The sequence below is a fragment of the Dreissena polymorpha genome, chromosome 11, assembly GCF_020536995.1.
Source record: "Dreissena polymorpha isolate Duluth1 chromosome 11, UMN_Dpol_1.0, whole genome shotgun sequence".
Lineage (NCBI taxonomy): Eukaryota > Metazoa > Mollusca > Bivalvia > Myida > Dreissenidae > Dreissena > Dreissena polymorpha.
In genome coordinates this window covers 75083561-75103580 of record NC_068365.1, presented here as the reverse complement: position 1 = coordinate 75103580, position 20020 = coordinate 75083561, and the positions used below count along the sequence as shown (strand labels likewise).

Sequence of the window (20020 nt, the reverse complement as noted above, 5' to 3'; positions counted from 1 at the left end):
CTCATCCAAGATATCATTAACACAAATCTTCTGACCAGATGTCATCAAGATTGGACAATAAATGTGGCATCTAGAGTGTTAACAAGGTTTTACTAAAGCCATATTAGGAAAAATGCCCCGCCCGCTGACGGCCACGTTTTTCAACCAACCGGCATCATTTTCGAACTCATTCAAGATATTATTAGTATGAACCATATTCGAACTTGACCTAGATATTGTCTAGACACAACTTCTGACCAAGATTGGTGAAGATCGGATGAAAACTATTTAAAAAAAATAGAGAGCAAACATAGCAGTGGACGCCGTTCGCCGCCCGCCAAACCGCCAAGGGTGAAACTATAATACGACCTGTTTTTAAAAACGGGTGTATAAAAATGCCCCGCCCCTTGGCAGCAATGTTTTTTCAAGCAAACGTTACCATTTTCGAACTCATCCAAGATATCATTGAGACCAATCATCTGAGCAAGTTTCATGAAGATCTGAAAATAAATGAGGCCTCTAGAGAATTAACAAGGTTTTACTAAAGCCATATTAGGAAAAATGCCCCACCCCCTGGCGGCCATATTTTTTAACCAACAAGCATCATTTTCGACCTCGTTCAAGATATAATTAGAATGAATCTTCTGACCAAGTTTCATGAAGATCAGACAATAAATGTGGCCTCTAGAGTGTTAACAAGATTTTACAACAGCCATATAAGGAAAAATGCCCCGCCCCTTGGCAGCCATGTTTTTCAAGCAAACGTAACCATTTTCGAACTCGTCCAAGATATCATTGAGACCAATCTTCTGACCAAATTTCATGAAGAGTGGACATTAAGTGTGGCCTCTAGAGTTTTAACAAGGCCAATGTATCTATACAGTGTATGTATTTATATATATATATATATATATATGCATTTATTTATGCAGTTCTTGGGAAGAAGTTGAAATAATACCTGGAATGTTCGACCATTTATTTAAAGTGACAGTTTGCAGCAAGCTATATATATGGGTACAACAGGTTTTTATTTAGGATATTACTGAAATTCCGGTTGAAATCGGTTCAAAACAAACAATATAGCGATTTTTATTTTGGGGTCGATCAAGGCAAAGTACGAAAACAACCTAATTAATATTTATGATTCGACACGTTAATTCCAACCTAAACAAACAATTGCAGACATGGGCAAATTTAGTGGAGAAGGTAAGAACAAATGCAAATACATCTGTTACAGTCGGAAACTAAGTTGCAACGCTACGTTTTTGCTAAATCTATGTATTTATCTTCCATATGCTAATAATGTTTAAAGAAAGCTAAATATACATGTATATACATATCCCCCTGGGGAGTGTTCAATTTAGATCCAAGGTGCTTAATTTGAACAAACTTGGCAGAGGACTATTAGGTCTCACTACATACCAAATTTGGTAGCTTTTTGCCATACGGTTATGGACAATAAGATTTTTATAGTTTTCACAAAAAAGGCCTTATTTATGCATATGTTCAATATTGTGACCCTCGGAGCAGGATCAAACTTGACCCCAGGGGCATAATTTGAACAAACTTGGTAGAGGACTATAAGATGCCACTACATACAAAATTTGGTAGCCCTAGACAAAATGGTTATGGACGAGCAGATTTTGAAAGTGTTCACAAAATAGACCCTATATAAGTATATGTTCGATTTTGGGACCCCTGGGACAGGGTCAAATTTTACCCCAGTGGCATAATTTGAACAAATTTGGTAGAGGACTATTAGATGTCTCTACATACCAAATTTGATGGTCCTAGGCCCGATGGTTATGGACAAGAAGTTTTTGAAATTTTTCACAAAATATGCCTTATATAAGCAAATTTTCAATTTTGTGACCCCCCGGGACAGGGTCAAATTTGACCCTAGGGGCATAATTTGAACAAATTTGAAAGAGGTTCACCCCAAGAACATTTGTGAGAAGTTTAATCAGAATTGAACGTGTAGTTTAGAAGATGTTTAAAGAAAAAGTTAAAGCATGCGCGCACGGACGAACGCTAGGACGCAGGCACGACGGACACAGGACCATAACATAAGCCCCGCTGGCCTCTGGCAAGTGGAGGTCAAAAGCAGATGCCATGCTCAATGTTTTAGACGCACTAAGTGACCCTGTGACCTAGTTTTTGAACTAGCATGGCCCATGTTCGAACTTGACCTGCACATCATCTAGATACAACTTCTGACCAAGTTCAGTGAAGCTGTGATGAAAACTACTTTGAATTAGTAAGCAGACAACATACTCAATGTTTAAGACGCACTTAGTAACCCCGTGACCTAGTTTATAACCCTGCATGACCCATATTCGAACTTGATCTACACATCATCTAGATACAACTTCTGAGCAAGTTTGATAAAGATAGGATGACAATTTATTGAATTAGAGAGCAGACACCATGCTAAATGTTTAAAACGCACTAATTGACCCCGTGACCTTGTTTATGACCCGGCATGACCCATATTCGAACTTGACCTAGACATCATTTAGATACAACTTCTGACCAAGTTAAGTGAAGCTTTGATGAAAACTACTAGAATTAGAGAGCGGACACCCCGTGACCTAGTTTTTGACCCGGCATGACCCATATTCAAACTCAACCTAGACATCATCTAGATACAACTTCTGACCAAGTTTGGTGAAGACCAGATAAAAATACTTGAATTAGAGAGTGGACAACATGCTCAATGTTTAAGCACTAATTTACCCCGTGACCTAGTTTTTGCCCCGGCATGACCCATATTCAAACTTGACCTAGACATCATCTAGATACAACTTATGACCAAGTTTGGTGAAGATCGAATGAAAACAACTTGAAATAGAGAGCGGACACTGAATACGGACTTCGTTTGTGGGGTAAATTAAAATTTGTCCCGAGTCCCGATTTTAATGTGGTTTATCTCGAAGTGCAAATAACTGCCCCAGTGTCGACAAAGAAGAGAATTTTTTCCTTTGATACTTCACCGTCCCGCTTCGCCCGGTTGCTCCCGATTCTGTGAGGTAGATAATTGATCCGTTAAGTGCACCAATGATCACACGTGTGTAATGTCATTAACCATTAACACTTGAGTTAGGCCTGTCACTTAACTATCACTTTAACTGCTATTAAAACACAGCCTGCCAAAAGGCCGAAAGACTAATTGTTTTTACAAACAACATCCCTATATGCATTGAGTTATATTTTTGCGTATATAAAACGTCGCTAAATTTAAGAACTACAAAATGTACATATACAGTTCAGTATTCTGGAACGAGATTTACGCATGTTCAGATGGAAAACACTAGTCTTGAATGAACGTCAATTGCATCATTACTTTAAATAGCAACATTAACGGATGTTTACTCGACAGTTAAGAAAAATGATAACCATATGTGTTTATGCAATTTTGTTACACTTAAAACTTCATTTAGGCATTTAAATAGCAAATTTAATCAAGCCTCGTAAAAATGCGGATTTATCAGGTAATAGATAGGGTAGCAAAGAGTATTATGCCACACGGTGATGGCTTTAGTTAGACCACTATTACTAAGCAGGTATATACATGTTAAAACAAGGTAAATTTTCGTCTCAATTTTTCTTTGAAAACGCCATATTGTATACCTCGAAATCCCGTTATCTCGATATTTTTTTCTTGTTTCCGCCGACTTCGAGATAACGAGAATAGACTGTATTTAAAGTTCATTTTTTGCTATACGATTCATATGCAAAACAACGATCTATTCCGCAAACTGTCACTTTAATTCTCTAAGGTATTCAATGTTGATGTGGCCTTGTGCTATGGGGAAAATCTGAGAACCCGTAAATCATTCCTTTCCTGAAACAGGGACATGCAAGCTAACTCACATGGACTGGTACAAGGAATCGAATCGGAAGTGCCAACATGAAGCTGCTCTTACCAGACAGAACCATATGGAATATTCTGATCTTAAGTCATACAATATGTATGTACCTGATGAAATTGGCTTCCATGTGCAGTAATAGATGCCTTCTTTATACTGGATTGCTACAAGGTTTTTATCTGCCTAATTCATTGGGCAGTTAACATATCTCATCCAGTTAGACGTGGCCTTGTTCTGGGCATCCATAAAGTGGCTCGCTTTGCCTTCCTTATAGATCTGAATTGCATAGAATCTTACTATTAACAACAAACAGATAAATAAGTTTGATAAACGAGAAAACATTATACCTTATATACGCGCTATAAAGAGCAACATGCCATGGTTAGACTGGAAACCAAAGAATGCATTTATAACTAATCAGCAGCAATGACCATACATTATTTTCTACAGCGGTAAGCACAAACAGACCAAGCAATTTGTTCTTAATTTTAAAGTTTCATTAATGTAAAATATTACAGTTCTTTACATCCTTAATTTACGTCCTTTTTGTTTATAATAACTCGATTGGTTTTACAAAATGTGAAAAATCCATAAATGCCAGCATGGTTATATCAAACCTGTAATAGTGATGCAGACTAGAAATGTGTCACAGATACTGACACCCAAACAACATATGCATGGACACAGACACATCAATAATAGCAGATAAACAAAAAATATGCCATAATTCAGCCGAAACTGTTGCAGTTGAAATTTAACTCATCTACACACTAATGCTCGTTTTTTCATTGTCAGCTTGGGTACTACTTAAATGTACCCGGTTACTCTTACCATAAGTATACTTAAATGAGCCCCAGGTAAGACTGGGGGACAAAGCATTTTGAGGAAGTTTTTTAAAACCAGACAAAGGACCCTATTCTGCCAAAACTTGTTGCAGCAAAAATTTCTTTCATTACAACTATCTTCAGAAAACAAAGATAACTTAACTCTGAAAACATTAACAAGTTCAACCTTGTAGTTAAAGAGGAGTTGAAAACCAAAAGCGTTGTGACTGTATAATCCACAGTGGTAAAACAAACAACAGCCATAATTGTGCCCAAATTTGCTGCGTTCCTTTCATTGCAATCACCAATGCATTATGGCCATTCATCTTTGAAAGTTTGAGAAAGATTCATAAATTAACAAGGGCTGTTTGTAAAACATGCATGCCCCCCATATGGGCTGTCCGTTGTAGTGGCAGCCATTGTGTGAATACGTTTTTTGTCACTGTGACCTTGACCTTTGACCTATTGACCTGAAAATCAATAGGGGTCATCTGCGAGTCTCGATCAATGTACCTATGAAGTGTCATGATCCTAGGCAAAAGCGTTCTTGAGTTATCATCCGAAAATCATTTTACTATATCGGGTCACCGTGACCTTGACTTTTGACCTAAAAATCAATAGGGGTCATCTGCCAGTCATGATCAATGTACCTATGAAGTTTGATGATCCTAGGCGTAAGCATTCTTGGGTTATCATCTGAAAACCATTTTACTGTTTTGAGTCACTGTAACTTTGACCTTTGACCTAGGGGGGCATAATTAAATATATTTTTCTAAGGGACTAGAAATGTGGGAAAATTATTACGTAGCTAAGTGGTAAATGGTTAAGTCCCCAGTCCTTTCTTTACAATCATCTACACACATTAATTTAATGATTAAAGTCATTAAACCATTAAAGCCAGATCCACCCAGTAATAAAGGTTTGTTGAGATTACAAGCTTTGGAATGAACAGACATCCTGAGTGACAGACCGACAAGTATATTGTTTAAACCTTTTCCACAGAGATGCGTTTTTTATGCATTTATGCGTTTTGTATGCATTTATAGTCCCTTAGAAAGTTACATTTACTGACATACCTTTCTTACTTAATTAAAAGCTTCATTTCCAACCGTAAGTTACTGATGAGAAGCAAACAGCATAAAACCTGAACAGACTGAAAGTTACTCGCAAGCTGTTCTGGTTTTATGCTGGTTGTCAAAGCCGTTTTCACTTTGCTTCTGAGTGGGGGAAAGGGTTTATGCCTCCCACTAAGTGATGACATAATAAACATTACATTCCCTGCATAGACTGCTATATAGATAACGCATTTGTTGCAAATGCTGCTCTTAATTTTTAACAATTTGGTCTTTGTTTAATTATTCTTGCATTTTAAACCAATAAAAGTATCAAAGCAACAAACTAAGCACCACTTTGAAGTAACCTATACCTATACCTGCCAGCCATATCCTGACTTATGGTTTTCAGTTACGATATCGCCTCCATACGGTCCAAAGATGATCCTGGATACCAGTCCCACCTTGGAAAACACTCCAAGACCAGCTCCAGCTATTTTGGACGTTTTGATTTCAAGGCAATCTGGCAATGTATGGTCAGCTTTAAGAGGGTCCCCTTCTGGCACCTGCACTTCATATTGAAGTATATGATAATTGTGTTTTAAAATAATAAGGGAATATTAATGGTATTTAAGATATTTAATAAATTAACATATATTGATAAAAATTTCTTACATTTATTACCAGTAATACACTTTTCGATTAATGGTCTCATTCACCCATACTAATATGTTTGTTTTCCTTATTTTCTCTACCACATGTTATTTATGTTTCATTCAACTTTTAAGAACACAGCTTCACCTCTTTGTCCTGTATGTAGTTGTATATTCCATGGACAGGGCAGCACCCTTTAAACTCCTTGTTGCATTCTCCACAGTCTAAGACAGTGAAATAATCACAAGGCAACAATCAAATTAAGTAAACGACTAATATCAGCTGCTGGAACATAAGATTTAAAAAGTACCCACTTATATTTATTATGAATATTACAAAGCATCTAATTAAGAAACATATTTGAAAGAAAGACTTTGCATTACAACATCCTTTATTATTTCTATTCCCAGGGTAATCAGTTCATATAGGTTTGATATAGTATTCTTTTACTTTCTGAGTTATTGGCAACACATAATCTGACAGAAAAGCAAATATATTCCCATCTGAATGTAGGAGCATAACAAGGGAGCCATCTTGGCTTTGAAGCAATCACCTGATACAAGCTACAATTCTCAAAATAGGTCAATCCTTTGACTAGTGAATTAGTTTTTTACTTCATGTGACACAGTTTTCATTAAGGCCTATATATGGTAAAGAAAATAATTAACAACAAGTTTAATACAAAAAATAAATGTGTTTGTCAGAAATACTATGTCCCCTACTGCCCCGCTTTGAAGCTATATATTTGACCTTGAAGGATGACCTTGACCTGTGGACCTTATTTGTGACCACATCTGACCAAAATTTTAACAAGGTCAAGATGAAGCGTATTGTAACAAGTGTAACTTGTCACAAATATAGTTGGTCTAATTAATATATTACATTGTATTTATTTAACAGTTGAATAACATTATTCCAATGAATAATGTCATGATATTTATTCTTATTGTATGTTACTGTGGTCAAATGAATGATGTAATTTATTCTTACGTAGCTTAGCATTTGCTCAAGTTCAATGAGGCATAATTAATATATTTATATAACGGTTATATCATAACCAATATTGAAATGTGGTTTTATTACTGGGACAAACGTAATTATTTACATGCTGTTATTTAAGATTTTGCTTATATTAGTTATATAAGTTGGAACAGGCCACCCTTTATTAATATAATATGTTGTTGTTTAAGCCTGATGGCTGAATGGGGTTGTTTTTGTAAATGCATTTAATGCAGTTTTTCTCATTTTATTGAACTCAACTTACTTGTCAAGTGTAATTCGCATCCGCCATCTTGTTTGGAAGTTGTCACTGTCCATTTTGTAAACCGGCGTTTGATATCATATTTTGGTCTATTTAAACCATATGTGGTGCCATTTTATTCCTTAAATATTGTTCTTTCTAAATATCAAGTAAACGCCACATTATAAATTGTAATCAATTATAGTTTCCCATCAACAGCTAAATTTTCTCTGAAATGTTTATTTTAGAACGCCAATGTTACTTTGTAACAATTGTTTTCATTGGTCCAGATTTTGTTATGTGCAACCTGATTGGCTGATACTGTCTATATAAAGGCGAGCCTCAGAAGGCGGTGTCATTCAAATTTCCAACTCTGAATCAACAACATCAAAAAGTAAAAATAAGATAAATAAAATATAATCGTAAATTTAAACTCCAAGTATATCCAAATTATAACAACTTGAAATTAACTGTCAAAGGGTGAGCCTTAGATGTACTTTATTAGTCACGTTATATTTACAAATGTTGTTAAACTTAAACTTGTTTAGTGTGCCTGGTGATCCAGACTTTTAAAGACGGAAAAATAGAACTTTTAGTGAACCGTCAAAAGCTTTCGTTTATCTTTTCAACGACCCAAAACATAATTAACAACTCGCCATCATGACGTCTATTACAAGTGGTGTCAGAAGTGGGATCTCTGTCCAGAAATAACGTTGTAAATCAACGGGACAGTTTACCTACGCCTGCAGACGTCATTGAAAGCTATTTATGCATGAAGCGTTCTAAAAATAGCTTTACGTGGGAAACCAGTTTGAGGAGCGGTTAAAGGGACAATCGACGCAAATAGAATAAAAAGTGCAAACGTGATAATTAAACGTTACCGTATTTACATGTAATAAAATTGATATAATTGAGTACCATTACAATTAAAGAAACATAATAATTATTAGTAAGGGTTAAGCTTACCTTGTTCTTAAGAATAAAAATTTTGCTATTGAAACTTTAACCCATAATTACAACTTTATTTTTAATTCAGCGGATTTAGAAGTAAATGAAGTAGAACAATGAATAATTTGATAGAATATTAGGCATTATTTTAAACAAAGGTGAACACAACACAATATAATTCTTTATTAAAGATAGTCATTTTGTGTATAGAATTTAATTAGCAAATCGTAATTTAACAATATCATGGCCGAATCAGATGATGAAGAGGTCTTCATAATGAATCGTGGACAAGGAGACGACATTCGTGAGCTACCGAAATCGTCATCTGACGATGAGAGGTCAATCTTGTCTGGTGAAGACGTTCCTCGTCTGTTTCGTCGCCGACCTGCTCGTCAATGCTCAACAGTGTCCATGAAGCCGGAAGTGTACAACGGCGATGGTGATTGGGAGGTTTACCTCAATCATTTTGAGTTGTGTGCTGAGCTGGGTAACTGGGGTCCCCGAGAGAAAGTTTTAACCCTTGCTGCAAGCCTACGTGGTCAAGCGCAATTCTTCTATGTGACGATCAGCAAGGAAGAGCGTGGCTCATACCTGGGGCTTACACATAAGCTGGGCCAAAGGTTTGGTCGAGCACGTCAACAACCAATGTGGATGTCTCGCTTGGAGTCCCGTAAGAGATCTCCTGAAGAATCTGTAGCTAACCTGGCTGATGACCTTAAATGCATGACTCAGCGTGCATACCCAGGCCTCGATCATCAGGCGCATGAGATGCTTGCGCTAAACCAGTTGTACAAATCGATCAGCCCAGAACTTAAGTTCAAGTGTATCAGCGAGGGTTGCCAGTCTGTTACGCAGGCGGTTGCCCTAGTGGAGATGTACGAGAGCATCGTGGACGGCGGTGCTAGACGTAAAGCATCCATTTATATGGTGGAAAATGTGCCGGAACAGCAAGCGAAAGTCGACAAGTCGAGTCAGCCACTCGAGAAGGCGGTACAAGACCTACAAGAATGTGTGCGGAAGCTGATGATGGGTCAATCTACAAACAAGAAGCCTCCATACAGTAATGCAAGGTCTGGTCCCAGACTGTGCTATAACTGTCAGTCGCAACAACATATGATTCGAGACTGCCCCACGCGTCAGCGACCAGCCTACAACAGCCAGCGTTCAATGGGTTATCAGGCACCACAGAGGATGGGGTATCCAGCACCTCACCAGGCACCGTACACACAGCCGACTGTCGTAGGTTTACCGGAAAACGGCAGGCCGTCAACCCAGTAGGGTCTTCGTTGATGGCACAAAAAAAGGCCCAGCAGCAGCCATCAAGCAACTCAACTACAACAGAAAGTACAAGCAATTACGACAATGGATTTTATACCTCTTGTCAAATAGGAAATATAAAATTAGATCTTTTAGTTGACAGTGGGTCATCCTGTACCTTACTTTCATTTAGCAAATTTAATGATATTAACGACAATATACGACCCAAATTAACAAAAGCAGACTTTTCAATGAAAGACGTTAAAGGATCTAACATTTTAATTCATGGGGTGGCAACGGTAAATTTTAAACTTGGGGAGGGGGAATATCAACAAAACGTTATAGTTTGTGACATAACACCAGATGGTATTCTGGGTCAAGACTTTATGTTAAAATATGTTAAACAAGTAGATTATGAAAGATATATAATTCAAACTAGGCATGATCAAATTCACTGCTGGGTGGGAAGAAAATCATCAATGGTGTGTAGAGTCCTGGTAACCACAAAAGTAGACATACCGGCACATAGCAGCATGTGGGTGTCTGTAAAAATCCCTAGTCAGGAACACTTGTCACCAGTAGCCTTAGTTGAACCAGTCGCTCAAAATCAGCCTGTGCAGCTCGTCTCGGGTGTAATCCAGACTGAAACAATGAACGATGTCAAATTAAATATCGTCAATTACAGTGATGAAAGTGTAACATTATATCCTAAAACAGTTTTAGGTACTTGCATGTCAGTGACTGAAGACAATTCAGAAAACTTTGAACAATGTCGCAGCATAACTAAGGACACAGTAGACAAACAAAATAACGTATTGCCAGACTTTCTGAATGATTTACTTCAAAGAAGTTCTAACAATTTAAACGAAAATGAAAGTGAACAATTAAAATTATTATTAATACAATATCAGGATGTTTTTGCGAAGGACTCTTCAGATTTGGGTCTCACAGACCTGTTAGAGCATAAAATTGTTCTTAAAGAAGGCACCCAACCTATTCGACAACAAGTTAGACGAATACCGGCCATCCGAAAGGAGTCTGAAAGGGCCGAAATCCAACAAATGTTATCTGACGGGATCATAGAGCCATCTATAAGTCCATGGTGCAGTAATCTGGTCATAGTAAATAAAAAGAATGGAAAACCGAGGATCTGTGTAGATTACAGAAAAGTCAACGAAGTACTAAAACGGGACTCCTACCCATTACCCAGGATGGACGAGTGCCTGGATGCATTGGCTGGTAACTGTCTATTTAGCACAATGGACATGGCCCAAGGCTACTGGCAGATTGCCATAGCCAAAGAAGACAGAGAAATTAGTGCCTTTGCTTCCAGTCTTGGCTTGTTTCAGTTTGTGCGGATGCCCTTTGGGATGTCTGTGGGACCCAGCACGTTTTGCCGTTTAATCGGAGAAGTTTTAAGAGGTCTCCAATGGATTGAGTGTGTGGCGTATATGGATGACATTACTGTACCAAGTAAAACAGTAACAGAAAACCTTACAAGGCTTGAACATGTGTTCCAACGATTAAGAGCAGCCAAATTAAAATTAAAGCCATCAAAATGTGTATTCTTACAAACCTCAGTTCCGTTCCTGGGCCATGTGGTCACAGCAGAGGGAGTAAGAACAGACCCAGAAAAAGTAAAAGCTGTTAAAGAGTGGCCGGTACCTAGGACGGTCAAACAAGTCCGCAGTTTTGTAGGGTTAGGAGCTTATTATAAACGGTTTGTTGAAGGATTCAGCGAGATTTGTAAACCGCTCTTTAAGCTTTGTGAAAAGAATCGTAAATTTGAATGGACCAACTTGTGTCAATGTGCGTTCGAAACTTTAAAAGATAAACTAACCTCAGCTCCTGTTCTGGCTTATCCTATAACTGGTCAATCTTATTTCTTGGACACAGATGCATCCCAAACATGTGTGGGAGGTGTTTTATCGCAAATCCATGAGGGCAATGAAAAAGTTATTGCCTACATGAGTAAGACCATGAACACCCATGAAGTAAAATATTGCACAATGCGGAAAGAACTATTGGCCGTAGTAACTGCAGTAAAACACTGGAGACCGTACATCCTGGGGCACAAAGTCTTGTTAAGAACAGACAATGCAGCAGTCAGCTGGATGAAGAGTCTAAAGAACCCAACTGGGCAGGTTGCTCGGTGGCTCGAGGCAATCGAATGTTTTGAACTCGAAGTTCAACACCGACCAGGACGCCTCCATACCAACTGCGATGCTTTGTCTCGTGTGCCATGCAAAGTTTGTGCTCGGCAAGAAGCAGTCTGAGCTCCATTCATGTAACAGCTCAGACCCAACATGCATGGTTGCCAGCAAGAAAAGCACCGAACAAGCATCCAGTAGCAAAGCTGATAATGACCAGACACCTGCTACAGATTGGGAACCAGATATGCTCCGTCAAAAGCAACTATTAGACCCTGATATCATGCCCATCCTTTGTAGTGTTGAGTCAGGCATAAAGCCAGACTGGGCGGATATCACTGCACTCTCCAGCAAAGGAAAAACGCTTTGGCGCCAGTGGGAAAGACTTAAAATTGTTTCTGGGGTTCTTTACCGTAAATTTTATAATGAAGAAGATACTGTAACATTACAAGTAATCGTGCCAGATAGTTTGCAAGAACAAACCATGCACAATTATCATGACCTACCTTCAGCGGGCCACCTTGGTTTAGAAAAATGCCTCTTTCGTATTCTGCAGTGTTGTTATTGGCCAGCGTTGAAAGATGACCTTCAAAAGTACATCCACCAATGTGATGTGTGTGCTTCTCGGAAACCAGCACCCAAGGTCAGGGCTCCACTAGGGCAAAATCCAGTATACAACGCAATGGAGAAGGTCTGCGTGGATGTTACTGGACCACTTCCTGAAACCAAAGATGGTTTTAAGTATATCCTAGTAATAAGTGATTGGTTCACAAAATGGGTAGAGGCTGTGCCAATTAAAGACCAGTCTGCCAAAACAGTGGCCATGGCATTGGTGGACAACTTCATTGTGCGGTTTGGGGTACCTCTTTCTGTCTTGTCTGACTGTGGAACCTGTTTTGAATCAAAGCTTTTTGGAGAGATATGTTCTCTTTTAGGAATCACTAAATTAAGAACTTCAATACGTCGACCACAAGCAAACGCTGTGGTCGAGCGATTTAACAGAACTTTAAAATGCATGCTGTCTAGTTTCTGCAGGGAAAACCAAACTGAATGGAATTTATATTTACAACAAGTCTTAATGGCTTACAGGTCTTCACCTCACGCCAGCACTGGGCTCACACCAAACAAAATGGTTTTTGGAAAAGAGGTCCTGTTGCCCATGGCTGTTGTCATCGGCACACCGGAAGAAGAATCAACTTCCCAAGAAGACACACATGAATATGTGCAACACCTTAAAAATAAAATACAGTCTGCACACAATATTGCAAGAATTAACTTAAAAAGGGCCGCAATTTATCGGAAAAAGCATTACGATTTAAAGTCGGAAACAAGAAAGTTAGAAGCAGGGCAGGCAGTATGGTTGTATGATCCCTCGAAACGGACTAGAGTGGACACTAAGCTAACACCAAAATGGAAGGGGCCATTTCTTGTAATTAAACGTATTGACGATCTTACATATTATGTTAAGAAGGGAAAACTGAAAAAGTCAAGAGTTTATCACATCGACCATTTAATGAAATATAAAGGCTCGCACTTGCCAAAATGGTTTTCAACAGTAGGAATATAAATAAGTAACATTAAGGTGGACAGTCTTACATAACTGAAGACATGTGGTTGTTTATTGAATTTATATTGATAACATTAGTACTACAAGTTTATGTTTAACATTATAGTACAGTAAATGTATTCAAGTCATTAATGAAAATGACAACTTAAATATAAACAGTGTTATGTGAAATGTAAACTGTGAACATAGCTTTTGTGTGTGTTGACATAGAGTTATAATTCATGTTCATTGAACAGTTATTCTAATGTTATTTATGAAATTTTAAAATTTAAATGATAATAAGAGGAAATCACTTGTGGAAGGAAAGGAAATCAGTTGTGGAATTAAGAGGAAGTGAATGAAAGTAATGGGGAGAAGTATGAAATAGGTACCAATGGCATATTAGGATGGAATTATTTTATTTTATTAGGTTGGCCAACCGACTCTTTGCTCTAGTCTGTATTGGATTAGCTACCCATAATGACTATGAGACTTTTTAGTTCCTTACTTGTAGTTAAGACGGCCATCGTGGTTCAAGGAGAAAATATTACTTGAGGAAGTGTATAATTCCATCAGATGAAGGATTTCCTGAAAATCGAAATTATTATATTATGAACAGTGATCACCAGGCAAAACTATTATAACTATGCAATGTACAATGACTTTTTGAATTGACCTTATGCTAAATATACAAACATTTTAGCATTTAAACATTATAATATAATGAAACGGATTGCAATGACCAATATTTAAAAGAAAACTAGTCTTTTAATGGAAAAAAAAAACAAGACTAACATTTTACATGTATAATATTTACAACATTACAGATGCTACAGCAACTTTGCTGGTTATGCCCTGCGGTTCTACATTCAAGAAAAGAGCTTAAAAGCCATGTTGGGACGGAACACCAACGTTTGGACATAATTTGCCCATGGTGTGTAGAGGATGTGCCAACCATTATGAGTCGCCCATATGATTTGAAGCGACATGTTGGGCGCTGGCACGAGGCCATTGCTGATGGCTTAAATCAGGACATCTTCACGGAGGCCGGAGCATTTTATCTAGCTCTATATCCCAAGGACTACAGCAAGGTTGTAAAACCTCTCGTATTCACAACCCAGGCGGCCAAGGAGGCAAGAGAAGCAGTAAAGGTGTGGCGGGAGACTTCACAGGCCCCAAAACTTAAGAAAATGGAAGACTGGGAGGCGGGCTGGAAGTTAGCAGAGGGGAAACAGCAGACACCCCAACCATACAAGAATCAGGGAGTCCAACTCCTGGGGTTGAAGCTTATAGCCCTACCAAGCCGGCCATGCTCCCCACAGGAGGAAGACACCCTGTACCATTCCCAAAAATGGAAGAGACCACAGTATACACTGCTACGCCAATCGAGGGACCGGCCCATCCATTCAACTCAGCCACGACAAGGCCACCCGTGGAGACATTTCTCCCAGAGACGCCTCTGCTGGAGGAACAGAACAAACACATGCAGGAGGAAATGACCCTACAGCAGAGGGCTCTTCACCTCCTGACATGGGGTTGCATGCCACTTGTTCCTCCGGCAAGGCGGAACTTGGACCGGTTGCCAACCGTCCAATTCAAGGGCCCCTCTTTCACTATGGACTGGCCCCCAAAAGACTGGCGGCTGATGAGCCCGGCAAAAAGGTTGGCGGTTTCCCAACATGTGGCCAACATGTTGGACTCAGTAGAAGGGATTCCAGTTACAGATCCTGATCAAATCATGGACAAGTACAATTTCCTTATATTACCTGGCAGCATTCCCCATCCAAGGTCCACCTCTGAAAGAAGGATGAGGATAGCCAACTACGTCCTTCTGTCAGATATGGTAAAAGGGCGTTCCACTAACATTCTCATCCTTCAAATGCTGGAACAGACTTTTGGACATCGGGACACATCTACAGACGAATTCCTGACTGTGATAGAGGGGATGGAAATATTATTTCAACATTTATAATAAATAACAATGTCAAGTTCAACCAATAACAAGACATGAATCAAATTTTAAAATGTATCATTTCAATAGATATAAGTAAACAAGTTTCTTTAAGGTACAGGGGGGTGAATGTAACAAGTGTAACTTGTCACAAATATAGTTGGTCTAATTAATATATTACATTGTATTTATTTAACAGTTGAATAACATTATTCCAATGAATAATGTCATGATATTTATTCTTATTGTATGTTACTGTGGTCAAATGAATGATGTAATTTATTCTTACGTAGCTTAGCATTTGCTCAAGTTCAATGAGGCATAATTAATATATTTATATAACGGTTATATCATAACCAATATTGAAATGTGGTTTTATTACTGGGACAAACGTAATTATTTACATGCTGTTATTTAAGATTTTGCTTATATTAGTTATATAAGTTGGAACAGGCCACCCTTTATTAATATAATATGTTGTTGTTTAAGCCTGATGGCTGAATGGGGTTGTTTTTGTAAATGCATTTAATGCAGTTTTTTTCATTTTATTGAACTCAACTTACTTGTCAAGTGTAATTCGCATCCGCCATCTTGTTTGGAAGTTGTCACTGTCCATTTTGTAAACCGGCGTTTGATATCATATTTTGGTCTATTTAAACCATATGTGGTGCCATTTTATTCCTTAAATATTGTTCTTTCTAAATATCAAGTAAACGCCACATTATAAATTGTAATCAATTATAGTTTCCCATCAAAAGCTAAATTTTCTCTGAAATGTTTATTTTAGAACGCCAATGTTACTTTGTAACAATTGTTTTCATTGGTCCAGATTTTGTTATGTGCAACCTGATTGGCTGATACTGTCTATATAAAGGCGAGCCTCAGAAGGCGGTGTCATTCAAATTTCCAACTCTGAATCAACAACATCAAAAAGTAAAAATAAGATAAATAAAATATAATCGTAAATTTAAACTCCAAGTATATCCAAATTATAACAACTTGAAATTAACTGTCAAAGGGTGAGCCTTAGATGTACTTTATTAGTCACGTTATATTTACAAATGTTGTTAAACTTAAACTTGTTTAGTGTGCCTGGTGATCCAGACTTTTAAAGACGGAAAAATAGAACTTTTAGTGAACCGTCAAAAGCTTTCGTTTATCTTTTCAACGACCCAAAACATAATTAACAACTCGCCATCATGACGTCTATTACAGTATGACAAAGATTCTTCAAGATTGACTATTTAGGCAACTTGTCATATGGTTACAAGGTAATTCTGAAATTTGACCCTGCGACTTAGTTTTTACCGCACTTTAACTATAGTAATTCCTGTTAGATATTGTTATATCAAAATTCTGACCCAGTTTTATCAAGATTGAATCTTAAACAAATGGTAACTAGGTGCTTAACATTTGACCTGGTGACAAACTTTTGACTCAACTAAACCCAACTAAAATTTTGCCAAATATTGCAAAGTTAAGCATTTTGACAAAGTTTCATTAATTTTTATTGAAAAAATGTACCTTCTAGACTAGAAATACAGATTGTGTAGGATTTAAACAATTTGTACATGACTCGGGTTGAAAATGGTTTCTTTATTTATAATATAAACCCATTAACCAATTTTATCAAGATTGGACTGAGCTGTAACACGCCAAATGTTGAGTATTCACAACATATGATGCAAAACTTAAGAATAACCACAACAGCTTAAAAGAAAGTGCTAAGGGAGCTAAATATGAATATGTTTGTTGGTCATTAGTAAGATGATTTAGTCCAGGTAATTTGTTCTATTTATTTCTAGAGCTTACATAGAAAATGGTCTTTATCTGGAGGTTCCAGATTCATACAGCTGGCAGGGTTCCTCTCTTGAAGACTGAACTCAGTCTTGTCCTTTTCTGAGCTCGTGGCATTCTTCAATCTCTGCAATCGTGTGTAAGACGGAGAATATTGCTTACATTTAACACATTATATTCTGATAATTATTATCTTTTGCACAAAACAAACAAGCGTCCCATGCTACAGCTACAAAATACCTCATTCAAAAAAATCTTTAAAAAGAGTCTATTGCGCAAAAAGAAAATGCCAGCATGGCTATGTACTGGTAAATTTGTATCACGGCTTGCTTTGACATGTTCTTTATCGAAAGTAATACAATACAAAATTGAGGCTTCCTTGAGCAAATATTTTATGTTGCTGGTAAGGGATCTTTATTATTTGTTAAGCTAATGACTAAGACCACTAAATAGATTAAATCTAACAATGCTTGTATTATTGCAAAGAAATGGCAATAGCTATTGGATTCAATATAGTTTGGGAGGCATCTGGACAACGTTGAAATTCTATGACTGTAGTAAAATATTTGCATGAATATTGCCAATTACATGTATATTAAAATAATAATATGGAAAGTTTGAAAATATAAACCAGAAATGTATCAAAAGCACAGATGCCAAAGCTTCAAATCCACATCTTTGTGGGGTTCCTCCTTTCAACTTTTATTGATGCAACCACGACGGTAAGTGGTGCTTTTTTTTAAACTTAAAAAAAAATCCTAAGAATTTTAACTAGTGGATAAAAGACAGATTTATATGCTGCTTAAGGTACACAAATGTTTTGGGAAATAAATCAGAATTACTTTATTCAAAACTAGCCTGTGTTCTTGTAAAAAAATTCCTTATGTACTGCATTGTTATGCTTCACCCAACGTGAAATGTTGCCACCGATATCAGACGTATTCAAGGCTTTAATCTTAAACAGTGTACATTAAGATATGGGAACAACCTGCAAGAAAAACTTTTATGCTGCTGCTCTATCTTTTTTGCAGTTAACATGTAAACAATCTTTATTAAGCAGTCAAAAAAACTTTAATACAGACCATTGTCAGAAGCACATATTAAATAGTGACCCTGAAATAAGTCTGCAACATATTTATGCCCCAATATCTCTTATGTCTGAAAAAAAATGAAACAAGGGACAAAATTGTCACAAAACCAGGTTTTCATTGTGAAAAAAAATCTGATAAAGGGAGAAAACTCAAACTGAACTTTTGAAATGAACAAACAAAATTAACCCCCTTTGTAAGTTTGTTTTTTAAAAAAATCTATTTTTAGTCGTGGCGACCTTGACATTGGAGATATTGACGTGATTCTTTCGTGCGACACACCGTCCCATGATGGTGAACAAATGTGCCAAATAATTTTAAAATCTCACAATGAATGACATAGTTATGGCCAGGACAAGCTCATTTATGACCATTTTTGACCTTTGAACTCAAAGTGTGACCTTGACCTTGGAGATATCGACGTAATTATTTCGCGCGACACACCGTCCAATGATGGTGAACAAATGTGCAAAATGATTTTAAAATGTGACAATGAACGACATAGTTATGGCCCAGACAAGCTTGTTCCGCCCGCCCGCCAGCCAGCCCGCCAGCCCGCATTCCCCAATCTAATAACGAGTTTTTTCCTTCGGAAAACCTGGTTAAAAAAATATGCGAAGGACAAATGATGGTAAAAATGCTTTTTTTAGGTAGCAGCAATACGTTTTTAGTGTAATATTTTGCTAACAAGGGATTACAACAACTGTGAAAGAAGATAACAAACACATCCAAAAAATGACGCTAACAACTTCCAGTGTTAATTTTCACAATTATAGGACCGGGTCACTTGGATTGGGAAATATTGCATACTTTCGCCTAAAATTGGACAATTAATGTTGTTGATTTTTTGCTTACAAAAACTTAAAAGTGACTTCAATATTTTATTTTCTAAGGTTAAACTTAAAGAGCTAGATTTTGAGATAATTTGAGGCTCACACTCATTAAAAAATATCTTGTTTTGGAAAACTTCAAATGGGAAGTATTAGGTCCCATTAAGGAAAAATATGTACTTTTTTCCATTGGGAAAAACCAAACCCAATTTCCAACACAAAAAAACACACACACTGACTTCACACACTAGTTTGTATGTTTGTTAGATTGCAGGCTTCTCACGGCAATAGTTTTTTTGAGTTACTCACGACAGAGGTAACAACAAAACGTAATTAACAGAAAAAGAAATAATTGCGAATATGTAAAAAATATCTGAAACAGGCGATGTGTTTGTGAAACATTATGTCCCCATATACTTGACCTTTGACCTTGAAGGATGACCTTGACCTTGACTTTTCACCACTCTAAATGTGTAGCTCCATGAGATACACATGCATGCCAAATATGAAGTTGCTATTTTCAATATTGCAAAAGTTATGTTAAATGTAAAATAATTCTTTGTTCAATTTGACCTGATTGAACCTAGTGACAATACAGACATTGTTTTTTCCTCAAATGACCCAGTTTAAATCAAAGCCAAGATTTTATTGGGACACATGTTCTAACCATGTTTTGTGAAAATTGGCCAATAAATGTGGCCTAAAGAGCTTTCAAAAAGTTTCGCAATAACCATATGTTGAAAACTTTACTCACTTCCAAAGCGGCCATGTTTTTTAAGGAACCCAGCCAAATTGAGAAATTCAGACATGATATCATTCGAGTAAATGATCTGAC

The 20020-nt window shown here is 37.3% G+C and overlaps 1 protein-coding gene and 1 long non-coding RNA gene across 6 annotated transcripts in view; both read right to left on the bottom strand.

Annotated features, from left to right (window-relative positions):
• Nucleotides 1–20020, bottom strand: part of LOC127850136 (PR domain zinc finger protein 4-like) — a 134222-nt gene that overhangs the window by 7525 nt on the left and 106677 nt on the right. The window contains exons 4-8 of one of the 5 annotated variants that reach the window (XR_008035071.1): nt 17283–17394; nt 6526–6602; nt 6105–6290; nt 3959–4124; nt 419–479 (exon numbers count right to left, since the gene is read on the bottom strand). The exons of 2 other annotated variants lie outside the window; for them this stretch is intronic. The gene's annotated coding sequence lies outside the window, so the exon portion shown is untranslated. The remainder of the gene's footprint in view (nt 1–418; nt 480–3958; nt 4125–6104; nt 6291–6525; nt 6603–17282; nt 17395–20020) is intronic. 2 more of the 5 variants (XR_008035072.1, XR_008035074.1) reach the window with 2 other exon arrangements.
• LOC127850155 (uncharacterized) lies at nt 9651–13198 on the bottom strand. The gene is made up of 4 exons (XR_008035084.1): nt 13061–13198; nt 12480–12692; nt 10343–10465; nt 9651–9898 (listed from the first exon to the last, which is right to left on the bottom strand). It is a non-coding gene; the product is annotated as an uncharacterized LOC127850155 (long non-coding RNA).